Below are 26,252 nucleotides of genomic sequence, written 5' to 3' on the forward strand. Positions count from 1 at the left end.
GTACTTGCAGGGTTAAATCACTAATAATGATGTTAATAGTGATCTGGCTGGCAAAGTATAATTCCCCTGAGATCACTCTCCAAGAAAGGCAGCAGTGTGCTGTGGTGCTTTTTGAGCAGAAAGCATTATATCCCTGTTTTCATGTGGATCAGGCGACCACTTTCACATCTAACCCTTTTTTGACACTTTAAGTTCACGTGGCTTATTGGTGAGGTGATAAGAGGGTGACATTCACTGTTGTCTGACCATCCTTTGTCATTATTTGTCTTCATTACCAGTTTTTGGTAACCTTGGAGAAAGAACTTACAGGAACTATCAGCCCAGATGACAAATTTGCAAGCAGGCCAGGGTGAGAGCTGAAGAATCTGATCTGAGGTGAGTCTCTCTTCCTCTTGAGTAATGCACCTTCTCAGGCTCCACTCTTCAGGATGATGTGATGTAGCAAAAAAGGTGTGAAACAGGGAAATCCAGGCCCAGGTAATTCAGCTCACGTTTATAAGAAGGTTTTGCTTGTTGATTAGGTAATCCTTCTCTACGAAATGCACGGCACCAACTGCTTTTCATGCTAGATTAGTGCTCCTGTGGTCAATTTGCTTTTACTAATGTCAGGGCCCCACGGAGCAGGTTCATCTGTCGCATAGCAACTGCTTCAGCAGCAGTGGAGGTAGCCATGCATAAAAGATTACACATGATGGCAGGGCACAAGTGTGAAGATTTTCAAAATTAGATACAATCTCAGCATGAATATGAACCGCAGAATTGACATGGAAGGATTTTTTCAACTCATCAAGTTTCCATATTTATCAGAAAAAGTGATTTAACAGAAGTGCATGTAAAATGAAGGAAATGCAGAGGGCAGTAATTTAGAAAAAGCAGCAAACAAGCCAGTGTCTGTACACAAATAAATGTAAACAGAAAGCCCTACACGCTTTCTGCCAACTGTGAGGCCACCTTCAGTTTCATGCTACAGATGCCCTCAGGAGAGGGGATGATCTGCAGTATTTTATGTACATTTCAAAAGGTCACACCAAAATGTCCCACAATCACTGGTAGGAGCAGGTGAGAGAGCTTATGTGGCTTCACTTGCAGTGGACCTCAGCAGCCCATGGAGCTCCCACACCCTGCCTCAGGACTCTGCCTCTTACCCTGCATTTTTCAGAGGAGCAGGGACATTTTCAGCTTTTAGTTTGCTTTAGATCTGGCTTTTGCTTTGTCACACAGATGAGTGTTCTTGGACACTTCTTTTCAAACTACATTCAATCTTCTCTCTTAAAAGATGGACAGAGGGAGGGAGAGATTGATCGATTAGTTATTTTAAAAGCGGTATGTCAAAGACTGTGTTTTGTTGCTAAATGAGGCTTTTCTTCTCTGTCTCTAAAATAGAGCAAAAGTGAGGATTTGAAGATCTTTGTATTTGAAGTGCCCTGCTAATTTGACAGGCTACTTTTGCAGGGCAGGTTTGTTTTTGTTTTGTACTTTTCTTTATTCCCTCTTACAGGGAGGACAAAAGACTCGGCTCACGCTGCAGAACACTGTGGCTGATCCTTTTGTATGCAAGACTAGCAGACTTGCCTGAAACAGGAACCTTGGAGGTAAATCAGGCTAATGAAGCAGCTCAGAGAGGCGATGTGCATTATTTTGTATCCCACAATGATTTTAAAGTCAACACACATACAATATCAAGTATTTTGTAGCCTAAGTTACCTGTAGGAGATCCAAGAGAAAGCTGTTCATCTAGTTTCCTCTGTGCTTTCATTTAACTGATAGCAATTAACTCTCTTTTTTTTTTTTTTCATGGCAAGGAACGTAGGAACCATTTTATTCTCTGGATAAATTTTATCTGGGCAAGAAATTGTATTATGACAGTTGCTATCCGTGACACTAAAATGCTTTTATTAGGACAATTACAGCTCTTTTTACTCTAGGCTGAAAGAGAAAGTGAAGAGCTAGCTTTGCTAGAGAGAAAACAGTTTGTTAGGAATGGCCTTTTGCTGCAAAGAGATCAGGGTCTTCTGGATTAATCTTCGGATTATATAGATTTTCCAAGGATAAGACAGCTAAGTCATCCTCCGTCTCTAAGGAAGACAGCATTGTAGCTGCTTTGGCTAATCTAAGACAACAGCTTTTCCCTCAGAGGGTGTCAGTAATCCAAAAGATTGGTAGATAAAATAATTGAAGTTCTCAGGGGTTAAGTTTAGAGACTGCAGCCATTTTTGCAAGAGCAGCATCTTATTAAACTGACAAAGCCACACTTCAGTACCCACTGGCCCTTCCTTAGCTGCCATCACAGTGTTATTTCCTCAGCGTGTGTTTGGGGCATTCTGAGTGGAAGGGAAAGTGGGAGAAAAAGGTCAAGGCCTTGTAACAGCCAAAATTCTTCCTTGCTGTTGTAAGATTGGTAATACTGTACAGTTCAGCTGTGTTTACTCACTTGAGATCTCAAAGCACGATCTAGGCTGTAATGATGAGGATTATCCTACTCTACACAACAAAAATACTTCACTTTCCCTTGTTTGTAAGTGGGGAAACTGAGGCACAGTGTTTAGCTGGCATGCTTCCCATCATGCTGTAGGTTAATGGCATAGGAGGGAGGAGCATCCCCAAACCTCACATTCCATTTTACACTTTAACCAGTCACAGCACGTTCTCTTGGACCCAGTGCAGGATCTCTAAGTCCCACAGCTGCTATCCCATCCTATGCAAGGTGATGTTGTAGATATGAATAATTAAGGGTGAGCTCATGCCCACAGCCTGACACACAACACAAAGCACACTCAGCCCACAGACCCAAGGGCCCTCCATCCCTCCCTGCATCTCTGTCTTTGGGAACAAGCATGCACAACTTTGTAAGTCACAGCAGCATTTCATGCCACATTTCTGGTATTGACCTTCCCCTTGCGTGCTCCTCCAAGAGGCAGGGAGCAATTGGGCTGGGGAACAGGAAACCAATGCTAAATCAACACCTTGTTCACATTTAGTCCTGTGAAAGAGGAAAGAGAGAGACTCTCCCATCTAACCATGAGTGTTTTTGTTTTGAAAGAGCCCCATCATTAGCCTCCACTCTTTGCAGATTCCTAACATATTCAGAGTTCCACTTCGATAAAATATACAAAATAATTTTCAGCCTCTCCTTACATGATATTGCCAAGGGTTCATTTTCTTTCTGGCCACTTTTATGACCAACCCTAGTTTTACTCAGAGCACAATTGGCAGCCACTATTTTTTCAAGCAATCAAGTCCTTCCCTGTTAGAGTGTGAGCAGAAACATGCTGCCATTTTTCTATTAAAAGGAGACAAATCATCATCCTTCTTCTCTGACAGGAAGGCAAAAGTGAGGATAGGAGTCGTGTCTTTCTGTCTAGGTGCATTTAAGCTCATAATAATTATGTTTCCACAACAAAACCCAAGTGTTTCTTAAATGTATATACAGTGTACAAACACACACATGTGCAATTATAGTACTTGCAATATGGATGGTTTCTTTTATTCCTCTTTAAATTGTCCTTTATTCTCTTCTAAAAACACACACAAAGACGAAAAAGAGGAACTGCCCAATTTGACTCATATGGATTTGCATTGTCCAATCCTCTAACAACAATCAGTGCCAGTTCCTGCAGGCAAAGGTGCAGTTATGGGACAACTCTACCAGTCATCCTGCAATCCTGACAGGTGAAAGTTGGTGCAGACTTTGAAGCAAAGTGCTTCAAAACCATTTAAAAGAAAAAAAAGTTACCTTGTACGTACTGCCTAGTTACTGCAGTGTATCTTTGGAGTCTTGCTGAGGTGGCGGTACCAGGAAGCAAAATGATCGAGTTAATGTTTCTGAATTTGCAACTGCTCAGTCTCATTGTGTTTTCCTTGTGCTTCTAGAAGGACAAACACAATAACAAAGAACTGAGCAGGGCTGTTAAACTGCTTTTTTGACTTCTGTCTTAACCTCTCAATCTTTTTTTAATGTAAATTGTCCCAATATCTGCAATTTCTCTTCTCATTCAATTTGTGTTTCCACCCAGTAAAATCAAACCATTTTAAGTTACCTTAAGAAAAAAAAACAACAATGGATTGGGTGTGGCACAGACACTAATGGTAATGTTTTTTCCAGTATTTGTGACTACCCCTGTTTATCTGTGATTTAATACTTCAGCAAAACTGTATTCAGCTTCCAAACTCTTCGGCTGGAATCTGGTGGGCTCTTATGGAATTAATTTTGATTTTATCATCTTTATCTCTTCTTAAATATTTACCAGTACACCATAATCTCTTTTCTGTCAAACACTTTGTTCAAGACATTTTTTTAATTTGTTCTGTGTTCTTTTAGAGTCTGACTGTAATAACAGTGTTGCATGATGTCACTACCTTTTCCTTACAAATATTTCACATCTAATGGTATGATCACTGAATTCTAATTGTGCAGTAACTTGTATTTTATTGCTCAGCTTCATTCATTTTTTGGAAACATAGTCCAGGAGAATTATGACCCTCTTGCATCTCATGCAGGTGGTATATAAACTCAACAGACTCTGAAATAGAGTGGGTCCATCAGAAAGTATGTTTTTACTAATGCTTTTTTTACCAGTTATTTCAGAAGTAGTTTTAAAAGTGTAAAACTTGATCGTCCTGCTTGATACATTTTTTGTTATCTTTAGATCTATCCACATATTATTCTGTTTTGAACACCTACTTATACATATAACTGCCTTTCTAGTTCTTTCTTCCCATGTTCCCCTTCTCCTTTTCCATCCTGCTTATATCACTGCTGTGGAACCCATCACTTCTCTACAGGTTTTTTTTTTGCTGTATTACTTGATTTCCACAATTTACTAAAGTCTGTATTATTTTGGAAATTAATATTATCCATTTTTAGGCTTCTTAATGCAAAAAATATAACTCAAGCATTATACATACTGTATAAAATTTGTTTCAGTACAGAAAAAATAGGCTCCACTTAATTTTTTTATTGATAATAACATTTTCTTGCTGGAAGGAACAATCAGCCTTTCCATTTTCTCTTACTTTGTTTTTCTCATTATACCTTTTCAGATTAATAGTATTCTGCTATCACCCACTTTCACCTGAGATTCAATGTTTCCATTCCACTGTATATCCAGTCCTTTAATTAGCATTTGCTAATTAAACCCATCATATTTCACTGTTAATAGCCACTGTGTCCTCTTCCTTTCTTTGTTCAGGTACAGTTTCTTTTTCTTAGTCTGCATTGTTTAAGGACCATGTCAGGACTGTCTCAATGCAGATTCAGAGCCTTCATCCATCAGTGACAAACTAAACTGTTTGTTCATCAAAAATTTTTGCTTGACTCCCAGATTCCTGAATGACTATAAGTGAGCTTGAACTCTTTACCTCTCTTCATCATCTCTCTCACTTTACCCTAGGGACTTAAATCTTGTCTTCAATGCCATCTACCTGGTCTAAAATCTGGCCCCCACTTCTCAGTAGTTTCTGTTTTTTCTGTATGCTCGTGGTCTCTAGACTTCGTGTCATAACTCAGAGGAATCATAGTAATGGTTGCCAAAAACGTACCCAACACTAAGGTTGCAGCCTGGTTAGATGTGAGGCTGCCAGTGGACACAATGGAAAGATAAACCATCTCCAGAGAGCAGTTAATTTTACCTGTCTTAGGCACGTGCCTTAGAACAGGCATGAAGCACTGCATTGGCTGTAGCTCTTCCTCTCTCCAGTGCCTGCAGTGGGAGCTGATCATCTTAAAGTTAGGGCCTTGCCTTACCTTAGGTGGCTAAAGGTAGGTGTGATGAACCCTCAGGTTCAGAGCACAACATCCAGACGATGCTGAACATGTTACCTCATAAATCAGTCCTGTTGGCAAGGAACTAACGGGTCCCTTTGGAAATTACACATTTAACATCTCTGTAGGTATGTATAGAGGCAGGCAGCCCCATCTCCACCTGGATGTGATCTGGACTGAGCAACCTCACCACACAGAAGTCTTCTGCCAGCGAGGAAGTTCCCTGCTGATGCTGTGAATGATCAAGCCTTCAGCTCCTACCAGTTGTGTCAGGTTGTTCCAAGACTCTGCATATCAATATCTTGTAGCACGAGGACTGTCCTGCAGCTTCCAGATAGAGGCATCTCATTCAGCCAACTTGTGTACCACAGTGACCTGTGAGGTCATTTATTTAATGTGTATTTAATCCTGCCTCCCTTATTTCTGGTCTGTCAAGAAATTTCAAATTCATCTTCAAGTTTAATTTTAGAATAACCCACAGGTAGTTTAAATATTTCAGTCAGTTCACCTCCTAATCACCTTTCCTTGAGGCTAAATAATTCCCATTTCATCATTCTCTTAGCTACTGTGTTAGCATTCTCCAGTACATTAATCATTTTGGTTGCCCTCTGCTGTACTTTCTCCATTTTATTTACATCTGTCTTCCACTTTCATGACCAAAATTGGACATGGTGTTCCAAATTTGGTCTGCCACCACAGGGTCTTACATAGTAAAAATGTAATTTTATTAGCTTTGTTACAGATATACCTCTTTCTTAATGTATACTAGCATCTAACTAACCTTCTTCACTGCTGCTGCCTTTGGAACTGAGAGTGCCTGAGCTGGATCAGTCAAATACACCCAGAGCTTCTTTCTCTTCAGGTTAACTACTTCTTTCCCAATTCATCTGTTTTTAGTTTAGTGCATGTCTGTTAATATCAACATTATTTACTGTGTACACACTACTTTTCTGTGAAGAGGAAAAAAGAGGACATTGCAATAGGAAATGAGCATATTGGCACTAATCAGTGATTTTTTTCTTGAAAATCTGTATAGTTTCATCAGAATTTGTATTTTTCTTTTCTGATTTATATTTATTGTTTCCTTTATGCCCTTCAAATTTCCATTAGTGCTATCAAAGCTATTCTGTAAACAACTAAATCCTTTGGAGTTTCAACAATCACCCCTATTTTAGTGTCATTTGTATTATTTAATAAATGTAGAGAAAATTCTTAAAAGGGACAGTCTGAGGATAGCAGAGTAGGGATATAGGGAATGTTAAAAACCCTAACTAAATTGCTGGTTCTGATTTTCTCAGAGGCATAAGCTCATATTTTTCCAAAAACACCACAAAAAAATACTTCAATAACAAACTAACCAACAACCCTCCTAATTCATGAGTAATTTGGACAAAATTTCTGTTCAGGTAAATATGGATTATCGTATTTTCTGGACAAAGCCAAGACTTTTTTTTTTTTTCCTCAAAGATTTCGTCATATAATCCTCCTAGGATTTCATGCAACCTTATAATTAGGCAGATTTAGAATTATGAACCTTATCATAAATCAAGAGACTTTGTTGTTAAAAATGTATAAGACTAATCCAGAGTAAAACAACAGAATCAAACATCATACTAAATAAATACAGAGGAGGACGGGTAGAGCATACCATTTTCTTCTAAATTTCTTATTATTTTAGTGACAGATGATTCCAGTAGTTGTCAGGTTGGGACTTAGGAAATTTGAGTTCAGATTGAGTTCAATTGAGTTCAGTTTCAGGGCAAGTCATGTAATTTATCTTTGCCTCAGTTTCTCACTGATGACAGGTTCTCTGTAAATGCTGAGTGCACTGGATACCACGGTCATAGAGACCATATAACAAAATAAAGGGCTCAAATGACAAGCCCATTTTAATCCTGTTTTACCGGAAGCAAGGGCAATGCTTTTATGCAGCAACCAGACTGAAGTTGCTAATGACCTGAGATTTGGTCATTAGCCCTGCCTGGGTTTAAATATGCTGGAGGGAAGGACAGAGGTGATTTCTGGAGCAGCCACACATCATTAAACTAGTTTGCCTCCTGCACAGAAAAATGTGGCTTCCAGATTTCTCATGAATCCTTGTAAACAAGTGCAGCCAGAAAGTTAAAAAGAGGGTTTACAAGGGCTAAAAGCATGGGCCAGAATTCCCAGATGATTTATATTGTAACTAGACATTGTTTTCTGTGAAAGATTCTGTGTCCTATGAGAACATAACCACTACTAAGATTTTCAGGAAAAAAATATGCCTTTTGACTTGAAATGTTCCATACTGTTTGGCTGATTTGGTCACTTAAAAAAGTAGAGAATATGTAAAGTTTTGTACTATTCATCTAGGGTCTTCCTCTACTCCTTTCTGCTGTTCAGACTGCACATACTGCTTTTATTTCAACCTGGGTACCAACAGAGTGTCATTGAGAGCTACTTTTTAATGCATATTTAATAGTTATAGATGTTTAATAGATGTTATAATAGTTCTAGATGTATAATAGTTATAGATGTTTAATAGTTATGGACAAATTGTTGCAATATGATGCTTAGCCACATTCAGGTGTAGGGAAAATATCTGAGGAGTCCTGAATTTCTCTCTGCCTACAGTAGTAGCTAATATTTCAATAGCTGTAAACAAATAAAAACGGGTGCAACTCACTATACATCTGACCAAGCCCTGCTAATTTACCCCAGATGAGGACTTGATTCCAGTGTTTAGACTGAATACATATGATGGTATTTATTTTTGCCCAGAAGGCAATCAGAGGTAGGATTTCCAAACACAAATTGTACTGGCATAATCCATTTAGCTGGGATTTAAGGATTAAAAAAGAGAGTAGGAAAATGACTTGGATGCCCATGATGTAAATAAGATTAGATAATGAATCATTTCCTAATGCGTCGAGAAAATAAGATTAGATTGTTGGTGGTCATGTGAACAGTTTTTCTCTGATGACCAAATCCAAACCTCTGAAAATAATCCTTTGCTTGTCCTCATCTCTTACATTGTATCAGGAATATGTCCTTAATGCTGATAATTTTAGACATCAAGTGTGAATACTGCAGTTTTGTGTGACTGTAGGGTGTAAGATGACAGAGATTTGGTGGTTCAGAGTTTACCACCATTTCTGTTGCGCAGTTTTTGTCATTATACTTATTATGAAGATTGGAAGCAAGCTGAGACCATGGGAAATAATGGAGCTCTGCCACCAGTTTCAATGCAGCCAGTGTTTATTTGGGAGTTTTTATGTAGTGTCTGTCCACCATATGAGGAGCTGAACTTGACCAATTTGCTGTGTGATAATAACAAATGGTCCCAGAAAACAGCACTCATGTTAGCCATCAGCTAAACCCAGAGAGCAGAAGGAGCAAATGCTTTATTCATTGAACCTCCATCTTTTATACTTTTCAGGTTTCAGCTGTCATTAAACCTTTTTTACCAAAGTAGTTTTAAATTACCCCATTAATTTCAAAATCAAGCTAAGTTCCCTAGTAAGTGAACCATTTTCATCAGTATCTGAAAGAATTCATTATAAAGTTGATTCACTAAGAGCTCTCAACTTAGAACATCAAAAGAACACCACAATTTTCACAATTCATTATGTTCTTACAGTGGAAGCTCAAAACATTTATTGAGCTGCTGCTATTAGGGATTCATGTTAAACATTATAAAAGTATTGCTGATTTTTTTATTTGGTAGTAATTTTCCTTCCCAAATATACGTATGGGGCCAGGATGCCACGGCAGATGCATATCCAGCTGCTGTAAATCAGTACAGCTCTATTGACCTCCTCCAAGCTGCTCCAGTTCATAGAGATCTGACCTATAAAAATCTTTATTTCTGCTTTTGCATGTTTATATCCTAGTCAATCTTCAGCGATGGGAAAGGTTGAGACGAAGGAGTAGATCAATGTGAGACCAATTGTTAAAATTTTAACTGTGCTCATTTGTAGAAATAGTGTTATGTTACTGTGAGGTTTATGTAACATAACACAGTGGGGTCCATTTATGAAATGAGCTCTTATGTGCTACCACAACACAATAAAATGCTTGCTGTTCTCATCTGGCAGTGGCAGGAAATAAAGGTGAAAGAATAACTGTACAGGGGAGAAGAGAAACAAAGAGTTTGGACAACTGTTTATCCAAATCCTGTGGGCTGGAGTGGTGTGTTTGTATCAGCCCTCTTTTGTTGATTACTTCGCATTTGTAACGGAGTTTTGATGTAGTTTGGCTGAACTGTATTTGGCAAACCAAAAGTATATTCTATTGAGTAAACAGGGGGAAAATCTTAGTATAGCCTTGTTGGATAAATGAAATGAATCAATTCCCTTCAGGGTGGTTGGTGTTTCCTATCGCATTGAGCCTCCTGTTAAACTGAAAGTTAGAAAACTGTGCTCAGATCTAGTGAGTAGTTTTCAGGGAAATCTGATTTTATGTTTGACATGGCAAAGTGACTTCACCAAAATAAGAAAATCACTGTAGTGCATGTCACCCCTCAACTCTAATAGAGCTTTCCTGTCAGAGAGCACATGGGAGATACCGGTCCCAGAGATAGCCTAGAGGCTCCTGGCTGTAAAGATATTGGTTTAGAACTCTGAATATCCCTTTTCATAGCATGTTATAGTGAGGAACTATTGCTTGTTCCAGTCTTTCTTTATAGCCTGTTCCATATGAATCATTCCTCTACTTCTGAAAACCGTGGCTTAGGGGAGGTTTGTCAGAGGAAAGTTTTGGAGTTTATAATTCCTGAAGAAATTCTTCTCTTGGATATTTTCATGGAAAGAGATGTTTGGTTCCAACAACTCCAAAAGCAGATCAATATCCACAAAAGCAATAAAACACCTCAGCAGAAGAACAGCGAGTGCAATTCAACAGCGATTTGCCCCTGCCAGGAGAGCCTTTGGCAACAGAAAACTTGGTGAGGAGCAGTGGATCACAGTGGTGCAATATCACACACCCAGCACTGACAGAGCAGGAACAGGGCACAGCACAGGGTAAAAGGCCTGATTTGCAAAGAGGAACCAGATCTAGGGCTATAAATACCTTGCCAAAAGAGGTGTCAAACCAGGAGTTAATGAATGACATGAGCTGTATGTTTTCTGTAGGGCACTCATTACTCCTGTCCTCCAAGGCAGCAGTGTGTGCTGGCAAAGGGAAGGCTTGGAAGTCAAGGGTCCGTGGAAACAGTGGTAGCTGGCCCCTGGATCATCAGCATAACTAAGAGTATGTTTTACCTTCTAGAAGAACTATGGTCCTAACTTTCCAAATTGTCCCAGGCAGTGCAGTATAACAACTACTCCTGGGTGGTAACCAGTTCTTCCTAAAATCAGGGATGTACAGGAGCCTGAATGTTAGAATCTTTTTCCAGTAATGTAATACTGCACTTTCAGATAGGATATCCATATGCAGGGAATGTATCAATGTGTTAATATTCTCTGGAAGAGAAGGCTCTGGGGAATTTGCTTAAGTACTTGATGCCTCTGGGTACATCACATACCATTTGGGTGCTTTGTATGTTCTGGCAGTGGGATATAAACTTATAAAAATTTTCAGCTGTGACAACAGCATTTGCCTCTTTGCCTCTGTGAATAACTGAAAGGAAATGTGCCAAGGGTGTCAGAACCTGCTTTTAGAGAGAGTACCTATGAACTTTAGGGGTGTTCAGGCTATGGAAATGAGTTGTTCTCTCACAGCACTTTCTGTGGGGAAGTCACACTGTGCAGCAGGTACGTTGCTATTGTTACATTATATGTTTGTGATTACCCAGAGTTAGATTAGTAGGGCTGATTTAGGAATTCATCAAAATGAGCTTGTACCTTCCATAAAGGTTAACTTTGCCTTGTACAAAATGCATTAAAGATGAACAGTCTTCAGTGCTATGCTCCTCAGAATTTTACAGTGAACGAGCTACATGTCATTGATTATTTACAGAGCACTCCACACCATAGTAATTCCAAAGTAATATCAAGATATATGTATCCTGAAGCTTGTTGGAATGGAAAAAATGTTACCAGTGATATTTTGTAAAATAAGTACAGTATAAAGGTCATTGTAGGGAGGTGTAAAATTACTGGATATCTTGGCCATGAAATTCAGTTGAAATAAGTTCAGAAATTATTAATCTGTCCTTAGAGTGAAATGATGCATTGGCAAATCTGCGGTGAACTGAATTTCACTTAGGTTTTTGTTTTAAGTGGAAAACCGAAGGGAAGAGAAACCCCAGCTGCACAAAGATTTTCGATTTCACCGTGTTCCCACAGAAGAACTGCAGTTTTGACAGGGCTTCAGCTTCAACTGGCAGCACGTCCCATAAGAGATTTTTTCCTTTCCTTTCTTATACAAAGACAGTGTTTAGTATTGTATCTCTGTGTTTGCCTGGAGCAATCTAAGGTACTACGGCTTTTCTAATAGCAGTTCACATTTGATTTTCATACTGTGGCTGTTCAAGGTTTCCAGTAGTGTTTTAGTTTTAATTTGACAGAAATTAATAAGTATAAGGAGAAAGATATCGTACATCAGCGCTGTACAGCAGTATTGTCACACTTCCTAATTCGTTAGACAATAAGAATAATCTACCACTTCCAATTTAGGCTCAGTAAAATAAACACATGTATATTAATGATTTTAAAATATTTCTGCTCGTTCAAGCATGTCTTCTTTATGCAGAATAGCATCAGATCAATAATTAGTCGCCATGCATTTTAATAACAAGAGTTTTTGGTTAGGATTGTTTTTCATAATTTTGCATTTATGTTTGACAAGTTCAGGAACTTGTCTTATTTGAAAGAAAAAATATTAATGCAGAAATTATTTCTCATTGTATTATTGCTTGCCAAATCTAATATGTAAATACCCAGTAGAACTCATCCTTATGTTAATGGAGAGAGGATCATAGAAATCTTGTAGACAGAGTCTATTTGTCCCACTTTGTTCCACACATTAGTATTCTCTGTGGTACTTAATTATTCAGCGTTTTAATTTTAAATTAAAAATAAATACTGTACATGAATGATAATTTGAATGAAATGATAGGAAAACACTGTCACAGTGAAATGTAAGATAAGTTTCCTTACGGTCTTCTGGTCAAAAGAAGTATCGTGAAGAACTACTCCTTATATTTCCTAAATTTAACTCCCTGCCATCATTATGGATCTAAAGAACACATATCAGTGACTGGTTATAATGTGGAAAAGAAAGCCAGTTGAAATCATTGTATAGCCAAAGGCATAGTGAAATTATTATTTAATACTGGATTTATTACCTCTGTGCACATTTTGTGAAGTATAAGGATTGTTACTTTTAGTTACAAAATCCATGTCTTGCATAAGAAGTACATTTTATATATGGATTTTCTTTTGCCTTAATGGCTTTTCTCAAAATAATTAATTACCAACAAACTTATAGCTGGCAATTTTGCCAGGATTTGGCTGACCTAGAGGGTTGTTGTGACTGTAGTTGCTGGGTTTCATGGTGGACTGTAATACCAGTCTGAAACAAGAGGAAACTTCTATCTCCTGCGTGGAAACAGCTGCAGAAGTGACCTTCTCCCTCTCAGGTACCTGACTTCAGTAGTGGGCTTCACCTGCAGAGGGGTGTTTTGTGACCAGGGACCTCCCTCCTTCTCAGCCCAGTTCTGTGATAGTTCCTCTGGAAGATCTGTCTTTCTTCTTGATTACGTGTGAAGATAGTTTTCTTTGCTCTCTTTAATTAGGAGCTATCTCAGAATTTTGCTTTGCTGGACATCCTTTGCATTCCCAGACAAGTTTGGACCTGCTCTAGCTTGGACCTGGACTGAACTGTGATCCAGTCACTTTCTACCTCCTTCCTTTTTAACACATTCCACTTCAATCACATTTTCAAATTTATCAGTTTCTTAGTTGCCTTTGTACTAGTTGCATTTCCTTTGGGGAGTCTGGAAGAGGACCTCAGCTCCAACAATACACAAACCACATAAAATTACACATTGTTACTGATAATATGCTTCAAGTAAAAGTCTGATTGTTGCATTGTTAATTCACAATGGAAACAAGCAGGAAGTCAAACCCCCAGTTGTTACTGGTGCTCAAATCACATAATCCTTTACATTTATATTAAGTTCCATCTTGCAGGCAGTTGGACTTCTTTTGCTGCACTACTGTTATGAGAGCCTGTTCTAGAGCATCTTTGCTCTTACGATTATAAATCCTCTACTTTAGCCTAAATTTATCCCATTTTTAGTTTTTGCTTCAGTGCCGGCAAGCCCCTGTAGCAGAGAATTTTTTTCTCTCCTGGTTTTTTTCCACGTTAAACTGTTCATCCCTCTTTTTATTGCTTTCACCCCTCATCCCTCCTTGTCTCAGCTGCCCTTCTTTGCACCCGTTGGAAATTTTTGCTCGTGATTCCGAAGAGCCCAATTATTCAGACTGTCTCAAAGAGGCGACACAAGTTCCTTGCGCGGCGGCGTAAAGTCTTTGCATTTGGAAATACCTTCCTGGATACATCCTCAAGTTGCATTTGTCTTTTTGACAAGTGCATTACCCTGACACCTCCCAGTACCCGCAGTCATGGGGGAGCGTGGGCTGGTAAATCCAGCAGCTACTGCGAGTGAGCTGGGCAGATGCTGGTTGTGCTCGAAGGGCAGGGATGCGAATGTTTTTTGCAATAAATCAACACTTAACTCTTCGCTTTGGAAAAAAAAAAAAATCTGTCAGTTCTAATTGGTAAATTTTAATAGTTTGTAGGTTATAATTTAATAATGAAGGGCTGGGAATTCTAAATGAAGCTTAAGACAAGTATCAAAGCAAAATTCATGATGGGAAGAAGTTACTGCTTAAAGTCACATTATCCAAGTACTATTTTGTATTTTTAAAATATTATCCATTTATTATATGGATAATAAATGGTGGCCTTGTGGTTATCCGAATAAATATTCTACTTTGTGTGCCAGTGAACAAAATGGAAATGTTTACTTGGAATGTGAAAGCACGTGATACTATATTATTTTTTGCCATCTTATTAATGGAAACAAGATAATTCTCAGTATAGGGGAGCCAGATTTCTTCACTTAGAGGACAATTCAATAAAGAAAGGGGTAGAAATACATTACTTACCTTAGCAACATATTCCTTTTAACTGGGGCAGCAAATCAATACCACAGAACCACAGATATGGAACATTAATAATCTTTTCTAGATGCTAAGACAAGAATAGCCTTTTCAGTGGTACCAAGCCCAGGATATAGTTACATACTAATAAAGAGATGCTTAAAATTAAGATTGGAGCCATTTTTAATAATTGATTCCTATTGCACAGAAGAAACTATAATCTGATTTACCAAGCAGGGTAGGGCTTTGGTTAGTTTTAAAAGGTGTTACAGAAATATCTCATATTGAAGTGAGCTGAGCATGTGCATGAGGCTGAGATGGTGAATTCAGTTTTGACTTGTCAGCTGTATCTCAGAGCTGTCATTAGAGAAGTCATTGAACCTGCATGTTTCAATTCCTATATATGAAACCTGGGTGTGACACTTGTCTTCCATAAGGGATTAACAGTTACAATCAAGGCTCATCTGTGTGCAAGAAGTTGAACTGTACAGGCATTTCAGTATACTATAGCAATATGAATATGAAAGTAAGAGACCAAAATAATTGAATTATACCCAAATGTGACTTTATTCTGACACTCCTATAGAAGCTACTGTGGGAGATAACCTTGATAGCTGTTCAACAAAGCCTCTAACAGCACCAAGCACAACAGCCATGTTAATTTTGCTGTGTAGGCAGGATCTCACCTTTTACATGGAACTTTGGAGGTCCAGACCCTGCCTTGTCACAGCATTTAATTGTGGGCTTAACATCACACAGTTCAGTGGTAGACTTGCATTTGAGCATAGGCTTAAGACAATCTGCCTTCTAGTACAGATGCAATAGTGTGGCTTTTTCATATATAATCCAGAAGAATGAGTGGCAAATAGTACAGTATCCCAAAGTATACCTAATATACCAAATATTAGGAATAGACTGAATTGATATGACAAACAGATATGTTTGAAATACATCTATTTCTTTATGAAACAAGATCTGTGGCCCAGACCACTTGAAATGTTTTATTCTAGTTTTTGATTTGATAGAAATAAGCTGTGAATTCATAGGATTGCTTTGGAGGTTGAACTGTATGGTGGGAACAACAGGATGGTTCTTTGGGCATTGCATAGGCATTTCCACTGCCAAAACCTGTAAAGCTCCAGAACTCTGCACCTTGCTAGGGATGCCTATGTTCAGAGAGAGGGCTCTGCAAATGTGGAGCCTAGTGTTTAACTCAAAAGTTTGACAAATGTGTATTCTAGAGAGTTGTTTTTTGCTGTCAACACAGTCCCCACTGGACTCCACAATACAGTTTTAAGCTCAGAGCCCTACAAAGCCAAAATTACCGTGGAGAAGTGGATGGATTGCCATATCCCTTCTTCAGTTTGAATTAAAAGGCCTGATCATCAAATGAGCCTGCACTTTGGGCTTTGCAGTGAGTCCTGAATTGTCATTCACTTGCTAATCATGCAGCCTGGTGCTGGTGATTAGGGAGGAGGAAATAAAGGCAGGGTTTGACTGCGGATCTGAAAGTGAGCTTTCAAAGGTGACTTTAGAGAAACCCTCTTTTGACTTGCAAACTTGATATAGAGTCAGAGGAAGATTAAATCCAGGAGCTTTGTTTTGACTGGGGGACATTTCCAGCTGCAGCTCCACTTTGCATGGTTACATTTCAGCCAAATCAATATGCATAGCAGGTGGTCCATACAGAACCCTGATACCAACTGCTCACAGGAGTAGAAGTTTGCTTTCTGATCAGACATTCATGTTCAGCTTCAGTGAATCTGCTGTTCTGAATCTGTGAAGCAATGCTTTTCAAATATAAGACACTATTGAAGTCAATAAATATAAAGAAATTGTGTTATACTGTAAAAGGGATAATAACGAATTTTGGCAATGCTTCAGAATAAATGTTCTTCTGATATTGCTCCATTGCAGGTATTTTCACTGAAAGGAAATTCTGAAATTTCAAAATAGTAAACTCTCCCAGGAATGGAAACAGCAATCAACAGGATATAAGATCCAAAATCACAGAGGTAAAATGAGAATTAGTCTACCCAGAAGCTGCAAAAGAAATTAAAACAAACAGTAGGAATTTTCAGCCATCAAAATTAGATGACAGCAAGGAAAATAGCAGTGAGGTTGGCTTGAGGGAAGCTGGGTTTAAGGTTGGCACAGAGGCTTTCCAAAACTGAGATGATTTTGTGACTCGGTGTTCAATCTTGACAATGGTTCTGTACTTGGGTGGCAGAAAACTGACTTTATGGGAGCGAATTTGGGAGGATGAAAATGATGTCTTTGAGGCAGAAGTAAAATTCAAGGAGCAGTTTCTGAGATCTGCCTCATCGCAGTCTGAAGGAATTGGCATTTGAAACTGCACTTCTGCTTGAAGGGTATTTAGGACTAAGTAGGGGTGGTATGAGAAATTTCAACATGATTCCTGTATTGAAGATGTGAAAAAACCTGTGATCTAGTTAAACATAGGGATATTAATGTGACATCAGTAGTACACAAGGCATTAGAGTGCTTTTCGAAAGCGGAGTAACAGAGAGCATAGCAAATGGAAGAAGTAGGATAACACACAGAATAGGTTTACCAAAAGCAGATTTACGAGATTAACTTGATAATCTTTAGATTATCCTGATCTTTTTAGACAAAGAAAACGGCCATAGATGTGATATATATACACTGGGAGAGAAACATCTGACACAGAGCCACATGGAGAATTGTTTGATTGGGAATGATGACGATTAGGCCCAGGATTGTAAAACAAATAGAAACTGGCTATAGGAGATAATAACAGATGATGCTGAAAGAGGAAATGCCAGGTTAGTGGGAGCTAAAAGTGGAGTTTCTGAAGGCACAGTCTGGGGACCAATATCATTTAATATTTTCATTAATCAACTAGGCACAAAAAGAACCTGCTAGAGAAATGTGCTGATGGCTGGAGGTGGGAGGGTTTGTCAATAGCAAGGAGGCTGACAGCATACAGAAAAACAGAATATCCTCAGGGACTGGGGAGATATAAATGGGATTACATTGAATAGTTCAAGTAGCAAGGTCAGGTAGCTGGGAACTAATGACAATTTCTAATATAAGGTAAGGCTTGTCGGTTGGACTGATACAGAAGAATGGGACATACATTTGGCACTATATCAAAAGAAGCATTTGCAGTCGAGCTAGGAAAAAAATGAATGCCCTTTAGAAGGCTTTAGTAAGACTTCTTCAGGAATGTAGTGACCAATTGTAGCCACTTCTGTTTGAAAGGAATTCAACCTAGAGAAGGAGCAGAGAGAGGTGAATAGATCATTGGGGGAGTGGGGATTGTCCCTTAGAATACTAAAGCCTGCAAAAAAATCATCCATAAACATGATAGGAATGAAAAGGATTTTTTAAGCTTCGACAATATTGTTACATAAGTAACTGTAAACTAATCGTCAGTGAGTTACCCTGTATTTTAGAAGAGGTTTTCTAATGAAAGATATGAGTTTTTGGAAAAGCCTTCCACAGCAGCATGGGGGTGGGTACATGTCTGAGGGCTTCAGCAGCATGTTTGCCTGCTGTAGCAGCACACTGGGCTCTGCAATCAGTGCACTCTGTCCCAGACTCCTCATCCATTCTGGTCCCACATTCATATAAGTCCAATTTAGCTTTTAACCCTGAAGTCCCCTCAAGTGAGCCCCCAGCACCACTGATCCAGAGCAGGGTTATGACACTTCTGCAGCTTTGGCAGACAGGGGTAGCAAAGAGATTCTCCAGCCTTAAGAAACTGGGGCAGGGGAAATGTTTTGCCTCTACCCACCTCTCTGGTGAGGGGTGAGGTAGGGGAAGCAGTCAATTTACTGCATAAACATCTGAAATAGAGCTGGTCATAAATAAGAGCTGGGTTTCTCCAATTATTCTTTTGCTGGTCAGGCCATCACTGTTTTAATCCAAGATGTTCAGCTGAAAATATCAGCTTCTCATTGACAAAATGAATACCATCCCTTCCCCCAGGCATTAGGGTTTCTGGATTTCTGCTAATATCTTTTCCATTTTCCATATTTAATTTGCCTAGCAGAATAAAATAAAAACATGCTGACATTTTCAAGGAAATCAGATACTTCTCATGAAAGTTTTGATGGAAAATTTTCAAAGAGCCCTGAGGCTCAGGAGCTGGTTGCATCGGGGTGTGGCCAGCTAAATCTGCTGCCTGAATCGGTGGGGGCAAAGCCTGAGCATCTCTTAGACCCTCCGGACCTTCAGGTGATTACTTCTAAGAGGAAAACATCTTTTATAGCACACCACGTGCTCTGGGTGGCACCGGCTTTGCTCTCGCAGCAGTTCTGGCTGACCTTGATGCGAGTGGTGCAGAACGCTGAGACGCGGCCGCCTCCACCCTCCCCTTCCTCCCCCTCGCACTGCGGAGGCACATGAAAACTGACCACAGCGTAGCCCTAAATGCTTTATTTTTAACTTTTGCCAGACAACACGTGTATCTAAGGCCGAACAAAAAGAGCCAGAGAAAGGGGTGTAAGTGCTTGTCAATGTCAGAGCCAATCACTGTCAAACAGGGGCTGGATTCTGCAGCTCCGCTGCTTGCGGAGCTCCCGAGCCTTCTGTGGTGCTCTGAAGCCACTGCGATGGATGCCTAGAGAGATGGATAAAGGCAGACAGACATAGATACAGACTGACAGAATCAACCCCCAGATGGATGTTGCTTGAATTTACCAGAAATTAAGATGCTATACTGCTTAAGAAAGAGTTCTATGATCTAATTAAGTCTCTTTTATGTCTCCTTTTTTTTTATTTTATCCTCCACCCTCTTACAAAAAAAATACTTTGTGTTATTTGCAGATTGAATTAGAGGACAATTGTCTATGGGCTAAATAAAATGTTTGCATTCTTTTATACTAGCATTGAGGGCTTGTGTTTTTTAAAGGAGAAGAAAATGCAGTAGGACATAATAATGTCATATGTTCTAACTTGCTCTTGCAAATCAGGACTTCTAGATATTTTCCTTTTCAATAAAAATGCTATTCATCATTACCAAATGAAGTGTTAATGGAATCAACTCAAACATAAACTCATGCATATATATCTATCTATATAAATAAATATATACATAAAAAAAATCCTCACTGCAGAGAATGATCAAGCACCTTGTCAGCAATCCATATCATATTCGTTAATTTGATTCCTGCCAAAAAATCACTTAAGTGAGACCTTCTGATTTCTTTCTTTAACGCTTGAGGCTCCTTTCATCTAAGCAATGTTTATTAACCTATTTTTGAAAATCAGCATAAGCAGAAGTTACATTTAATTTGTTCTTTTCATATTCTTTTGGTTTGGTTGTTTTTTTTTTTAACGTGTTTTGTTTTTAATTCCAGTGTAAGAATTAGAATTGAGCATGGGTCAGTATTAAAAAAACCCACTGGTTCAGATAGTGACAACTGAAATGGTAAAAACTAAGGCTTTTAATGTTTTTTTTACATTCTTTAAGAGAGGCTGATTCTAGTTTAATTCCAGGGCTAATGGTAATGACAGCGAGAGAAGTATACTCACCTGGAGAATAATACTGTGACCTGATGAATATGGTTTTGGGTACAGCTTCAAACTCTGTGCTCTGTCTGTCTTGGCAGTGTCCCCTTCTGCTATCTTGAACAGCAAATCTCTCCTGCATGCCTCTGGGTCCCCATCAGAAAGGTGAGTAAAAACTTACTAAACTCTTTAGTTAATTTGAAATCTGCAGATTAAAAGCATTATATGACTAGATATTCTTGTTAATATTTTCACACTCAAAAATTACTCAAAACCCCAGTAATCAATAAACTCGTCAGTTCTCAGAAACCAGAATCAGTTTGGAGATGAAAAACTGTCATAATTTTTACAAACCTGAGAGATACACCTATACTTGCATGGAAGAAATCCTGGTTTAACCCCTATGAATGGGGTTTTGCCACTGAGATGATTGTGTCTAGGGTTTCACTCACACTTCCCAATATCCAGGCTAGAAGAAGGCAGCCTGGAACAAGAGAAACTTGCCACTGTGCTCAGTGTAAATGGAAGGTAGTTCAGGACTGCTTCCAGGACTGATCTGTGCCTTCAGTCCCAGTGAGGCCATACCCTCATTCACCATGGGCTCCACCTTTGGCAGTATTAGGGATGGATTTTATCAGCTCCAAGGAGTTTCCCCTAACAGGTTATGTGGTGACAAAGTTTGTCCTTCTCCCAGCTCTGCAGCCAAGGACAAAACACTTGCCAAAACTAAACTATCTCTTATAGAATTTACCTGATGTGAGGTTGGGGCTACAGACTTATATAGGGAGGAGGTGTCCTGTCTGGACACCCCCAGTATTCCTACCAGGAAGGGAGAACTTCTTTTCCAAGCTGATTTAAGAAGATGGTTGTGGTAGTGAGATAGTCCTTATAAAAGTGATCGTAATCTGAGAGCTGAAGCAGAGAGATACCAGAAAGAAGCAGGTAAGAAAAAGTTATTCAATGTTTTAGCCCTGTTTATTTAGAGAAGTGGATGGTCCTCAGTCAGGAGTTGACATTGCATCCCTTAGAAGTCTTATGCCTTGCTCATCAGGCAGAGAAATCAATGGGATAACTTGTTGAAATTTAGAGACCAAATCAACCTCAAATTTTCTGAGAACCCAAAATAAATAAGCTTTGCTCTAGCCACTCAGTTCAAACACATGCCTGAAAGATGTTATACCTCACAAGTATCGCTTGCATTTGTATACACTGGGAAATAGAGTGGGTAATAAATCTTCTTACTATTTTTTGCTCTGCCAATATGTATCTTGGCAATATTAAAATATATGCATACATGCTTATGAATTTTATTTCTCTTCAAAGGAACCAGCTCCTTGTACTAACAACCACAGCTCTGACTTGATAGACTCCTCTTTACCTGGCATGCCTATAGAAATCTCTAGAGAATTAGAATTCTCATTAAGTGCACTGGAAAGCAGAATTTAATCAAATGTATGCCAAAGCTCGCTGTTAAAAATATACAACTATAAATTGCATTTCTCTAGAAGTTGTTGCAGTCCTACAGTGACCACTGAAGTCTTTTTATTTATTGTACCATGAATACAGAACAGATAAAATTAAATCCTCCATAATCAATGGCTCCAATTTACACGCGTTGCTTGTCAAAGTGACTTTCTCCAGTCCCCACAAAATGCTATATAATGTGACATCTCACAAGTCTTCAGGAACATCCTGAGATGAATCTGAAAGATAAATATTGCAGTTGTGAGTCTTTCTGTCATGACTCAAATAATTTTAAAATTGCATAGATGTATTCCTCTAACAATGTTAAAATTGTTCTAATGCAGGATAAAACGGTAGTTTTAGTCTCTGTAATTTTTATAGCAGCTTGTAATTTCCATGCACTTGTTACAATTCTCAGATCAGGAAGAATCACAGGAGAAAATGTTTTCAATGGAAAATCTGCCCTGCTGCTCATTTTCCCTGTGAAGAATGTACCCAGTGTTTAGAATCTAGGAGGGCTTTTATGAGGTTTTTGATGCTGTGTCAAAGACAGACCATTTGATTTGGATTAGCATCATTTCTGGAGTCTGTTAAAGGGATAAGTATGAGCCCGCCTGGTTTCTCCCCAAATTTCACGAATACTGATGCACTCATGCAGGCTGGGAGAGGTTTGAGAAATATCAGAGTGAAAAATTTGTGTCCTTTGGTTCTGCTTTGAATTGGTTTTAACTCCCCAAATTAGAAGAGCTATGATTACCCCAGAAGGGGTTTCAGAACAGGCACTTGAACAGTAAAAGCCCTCAAAGTGCAGTACCTGAGATGTACTGAAGTCTGCTGGAGAGCTGCTGATGTGTGACTGTCATCAGATAGACTGCACTGGGACTTTGGGCTGGTTTGGTGGTTTGTACCTCAGTGATCCTTTCAGGCTGTCCTTGGGTTGGGGACATGATGGAGGGGGAGTGCAGATGTTTTCTTGATAAACTGATTAAGGGGGAGAAATGAGGCCATCCTTTAGACTCACACCCAGGTTGGGAGAGGAGGAGGAGGAGAAGGTATTGTACAGAGAGACCACTGTAGACTCATTGTTGCAATGAGTCATGTCAAGTTTGCATCATGAGAAAGTGCCTGTGAAGCTTAACGCTGTGCCAGGCTGCACACCGAGGGGCAGTGTGCCAGATCCATGGTTTTCTTTGGATTGAGCTTCTTGGGATATGCTCTGGAGAGGTACAAGGCAGCCCAGGGGAATCCCTGCATGGGTGTTTCAGCACATAGGAATGGTGGTACATAACAGTATTGCTCCAGATAGAATTTAGGGAAGGGTTTGGGCAGCTGAGGAAGGAAGAGTCCCTCAGGAGGTGTGATAACATACAGGGGAATATTTTGACTTTATATCCAAGGGGACAAACAGGCAAATCATCTGCTTGTTGTGGGGCTGGGTCAGCATCCCTGTGCCTCTCTCTGTACCTTTGGGAATAGCCTGGTTTCCCAGCTGGTGAGGGGCCAGTTATGCTTCATGTCAGTGGTTGGTAGAGAACTGCCAGCACCTCTCTCCTATCTTATATATCCTCAAAACAGTTGGGAAAATAACCCTGCGCTTAGAGAGGACAAGGAAGTTGTCCACAAAGCAAAGAGAGCAGACTCCCCAGGGTAGGATAAGGGACAAAAATGGCACATCCTGTCCTACATCCGTCAGGCTGGAATTAAGGGGAGATGCAATATCACCGGCAGTACCTGGCTGGAGGGAATTGGAACTGGGGACTGAGATGTTTTTCACATTGGTAAGGGGATGAATAAATAACACTAATTGCTTGTGTTTGACACTGAGAAACATTTTGTAACTGTGAAGCAGATTCTGAGAGACCTTTTTTTGAGACTTGTTTTTAACTCCTATAGTTAGTGCACACCCTGGGTGCTAAACCCTGTTCTGCTGTCTTGAGGCTGGTGGGAGATGAGGTTAAGACCAGACTCTCTGTGAAGTCTTTGGCCCTTTCTTATTCTCTGGCTGCCAGGACTGGCTCTGAGATACAGGGCCCTAAATCACAAGCCTAGAGAGGAACAAATTTGGCCTAAAGCTGCCTGTGCTTTCATACCCTCAACCTTATTTGAATCAGAGCCCAAATAAACATCTTCATTTTTCAAAGGGAAACTGCTGGAGCACCAGTGCTGTAGTACTGCAGAAGCCAGTTGGACTGAGTGCTCAGTGCTAAACCCAGCCTTTCTGTATCAGATCACATCTTTTTAGCTCATTCTCCCCATTCTTAATGCCTGAAACTCTATAATTACAAATTAAGACAAGTGGAGAACACAGACTTTTGAGCTAGAAACTGATAAGCCTCCCTCCTCTCTTAAAATTGATGTATATATTTTGTTCTCATAAAGAGCTGTTGGATACAGCATCACCTCAATTATAATGAAACAGCAAAGAAATTCCACATTGGGAAAGGTTTTCTGAGGGTATATTCTCAGTTACTGCTGAAGATTAAAAATAACCTTCTCAAGCAATAAATTGGTTGAGACAGTAACAGGACCAAAATCATAGTGAAATCTAGTAATGAAATATTAATGCTACCGTGTTAAGATGGGAAAATAATAAAAATTCCTTTTGCAGAGCTGCATAGATCATATTACTGGTGTCCTGAGCAAGCTAGATTTTAATATGCATGGCTTTCTACCTGTGTCCTGTTCCTATATACAATTCTGATTAGCAGAAAAGATGACCAAACTCTTAAGTCATGTAACTGCTTCAGGAAAGCAAAGAAACCCTGTTGGAGTACATGGCAGTAGCTCTCTAGAATTAGAAGGCATGTTGCGAGTGACACAAAAAGAGCTGTCAAGTACCTGGTGCTTTGCTTTGCTGCTCCACTAAATGGCCATTGTAGAGCTGTGGCAGACACACGGGGAAATTTCATTTCTAGGGCAACATTATTTTGCGTGAAACTGAAATAAGATAAAAACTAGGCGTAAAGGTATGTTTGAATTTCAGATTGTGCTTGATCTTTGTACGCCAAGAGGACCTCCCTTGGATACTCAGCCTAGCTGCAGGCTTTCTTTCTGGTCCTGAAACCTGCAGCTTTCAGAAGTCAGGCCAATTTAAATTGTGTAGATTGTGCTGCTTTACATAACCTATTTGAATTCAGTCAGTTTAAAAACCTGCAAGGTAAGTAGGTACATTCTGCATACGCCTGTCCTCCTGGCTTAGGGGTAGCTTTAATGTCACACAATTAAACAAACTGGGGAGAGGAAGCCCAGCAAGGTCCAGCCATGTGGCATCAACCATGCACAGTACTTTCCAGAGGAGAAGGGGTGACTGATTCACTGCCCAATTGAGGTTACTCCATTTTATTGGTGTCCCTCACCCTCCAGCTACAGGCCCTCTCTGACACCCCACAGAGCAGCTCGTGTGTTGTTGGCAGCGGCCACAGCTCAGCTGGAGGCGGCTGAATTAAGCTCATGGGTGTAACAGGATTGTATAAGTTATTCTGTAGAGCAGGTTGGAAGGAGGATGATGATCCTTGCAGTCAGACTGGCTCACTGTGCCCAAGAAAAATGACTTCCAGAGACCCACGTGGGCATACTGAGGCACTGAATGGAAGAGTACAGGCAACTTGGAAAGAGATGGGCACCTAGAGGGGTGAAACGGCAGGCACAGCATCAGAGAAAAAGCTGCTGGAGCAGCAGACCTTGCCATGGAGTCCACATCTGGCACAGCTGGTGGAGAGACAGAGGCATAGGACCTCCAAAAAGCCAGCATTAGGAGCAAGGTGCTGAGCTGGAGATGGGGTCTTCAAAGCAGCAACAAAACCCACAGTGACAGACATAAAGGCCTTGTAACCAAGCTGCTCTAAGGGAAAAGGATGTAAATATGGAGAGAGGCTTTTTATAAGGGCTTGTTTTGACAGGACAACGGGGTATGGCTTTGAACTGAAAGACAGTAAGTTTAAATTAGATATTAGGAAGAAGTTCTTCACTGTGAGGGTGGTGAGGCACTGGAACAGGCTGCCCAGAGAAGTTGTGGATGCCCCATCCCTGGAAGTTGAAGGGCAGGTTGGATGGGGCTTTGAGCAACCTGGTCTACTGGAAGGTGTCCCTACCCATTGCAGGGAGGTTGGAATGATATGATTTTTAAGGTCCCTTCCAACCTAAACCATTCTCTGATTCTATGACATACCAAAGACTAGATGGCCTGCAGAAACACTGCTCCTCTCCCCAGGCTGGGGTCTTTCCTGATGCCAAGTAGCCACTGAGTTTCAAAGCTGAATTAACTCCAGGACATCACTACTGAGCATTATTTTTTTCTCTCTAGGGCCTGAATGCTATAGGGGTTTGCTCCCCTTGAAGCCTCAGAGGAAGGTTCAGTCAACCCAAATACAGACCTACTTTGCTGCCTGTGTATCAAGGATAAGAAAGCTAAAAAACCATCGTAGCAGCTTCCTGGACAG

This window comes from Pseudopipra pipra, chromosome 9 (genome assembly GCF_036250125.1).
Source record: "Pseudopipra pipra isolate bDixPip1 chromosome 9, bDixPip1.hap1, whole genome shotgun sequence".
In the NCBI taxonomy this organism is placed as follows: domain Eukaryota; kingdom Metazoa; phylum Chordata; class Aves; order Passeriformes; family Pipridae; genus Pseudopipra; species Pseudopipra pipra.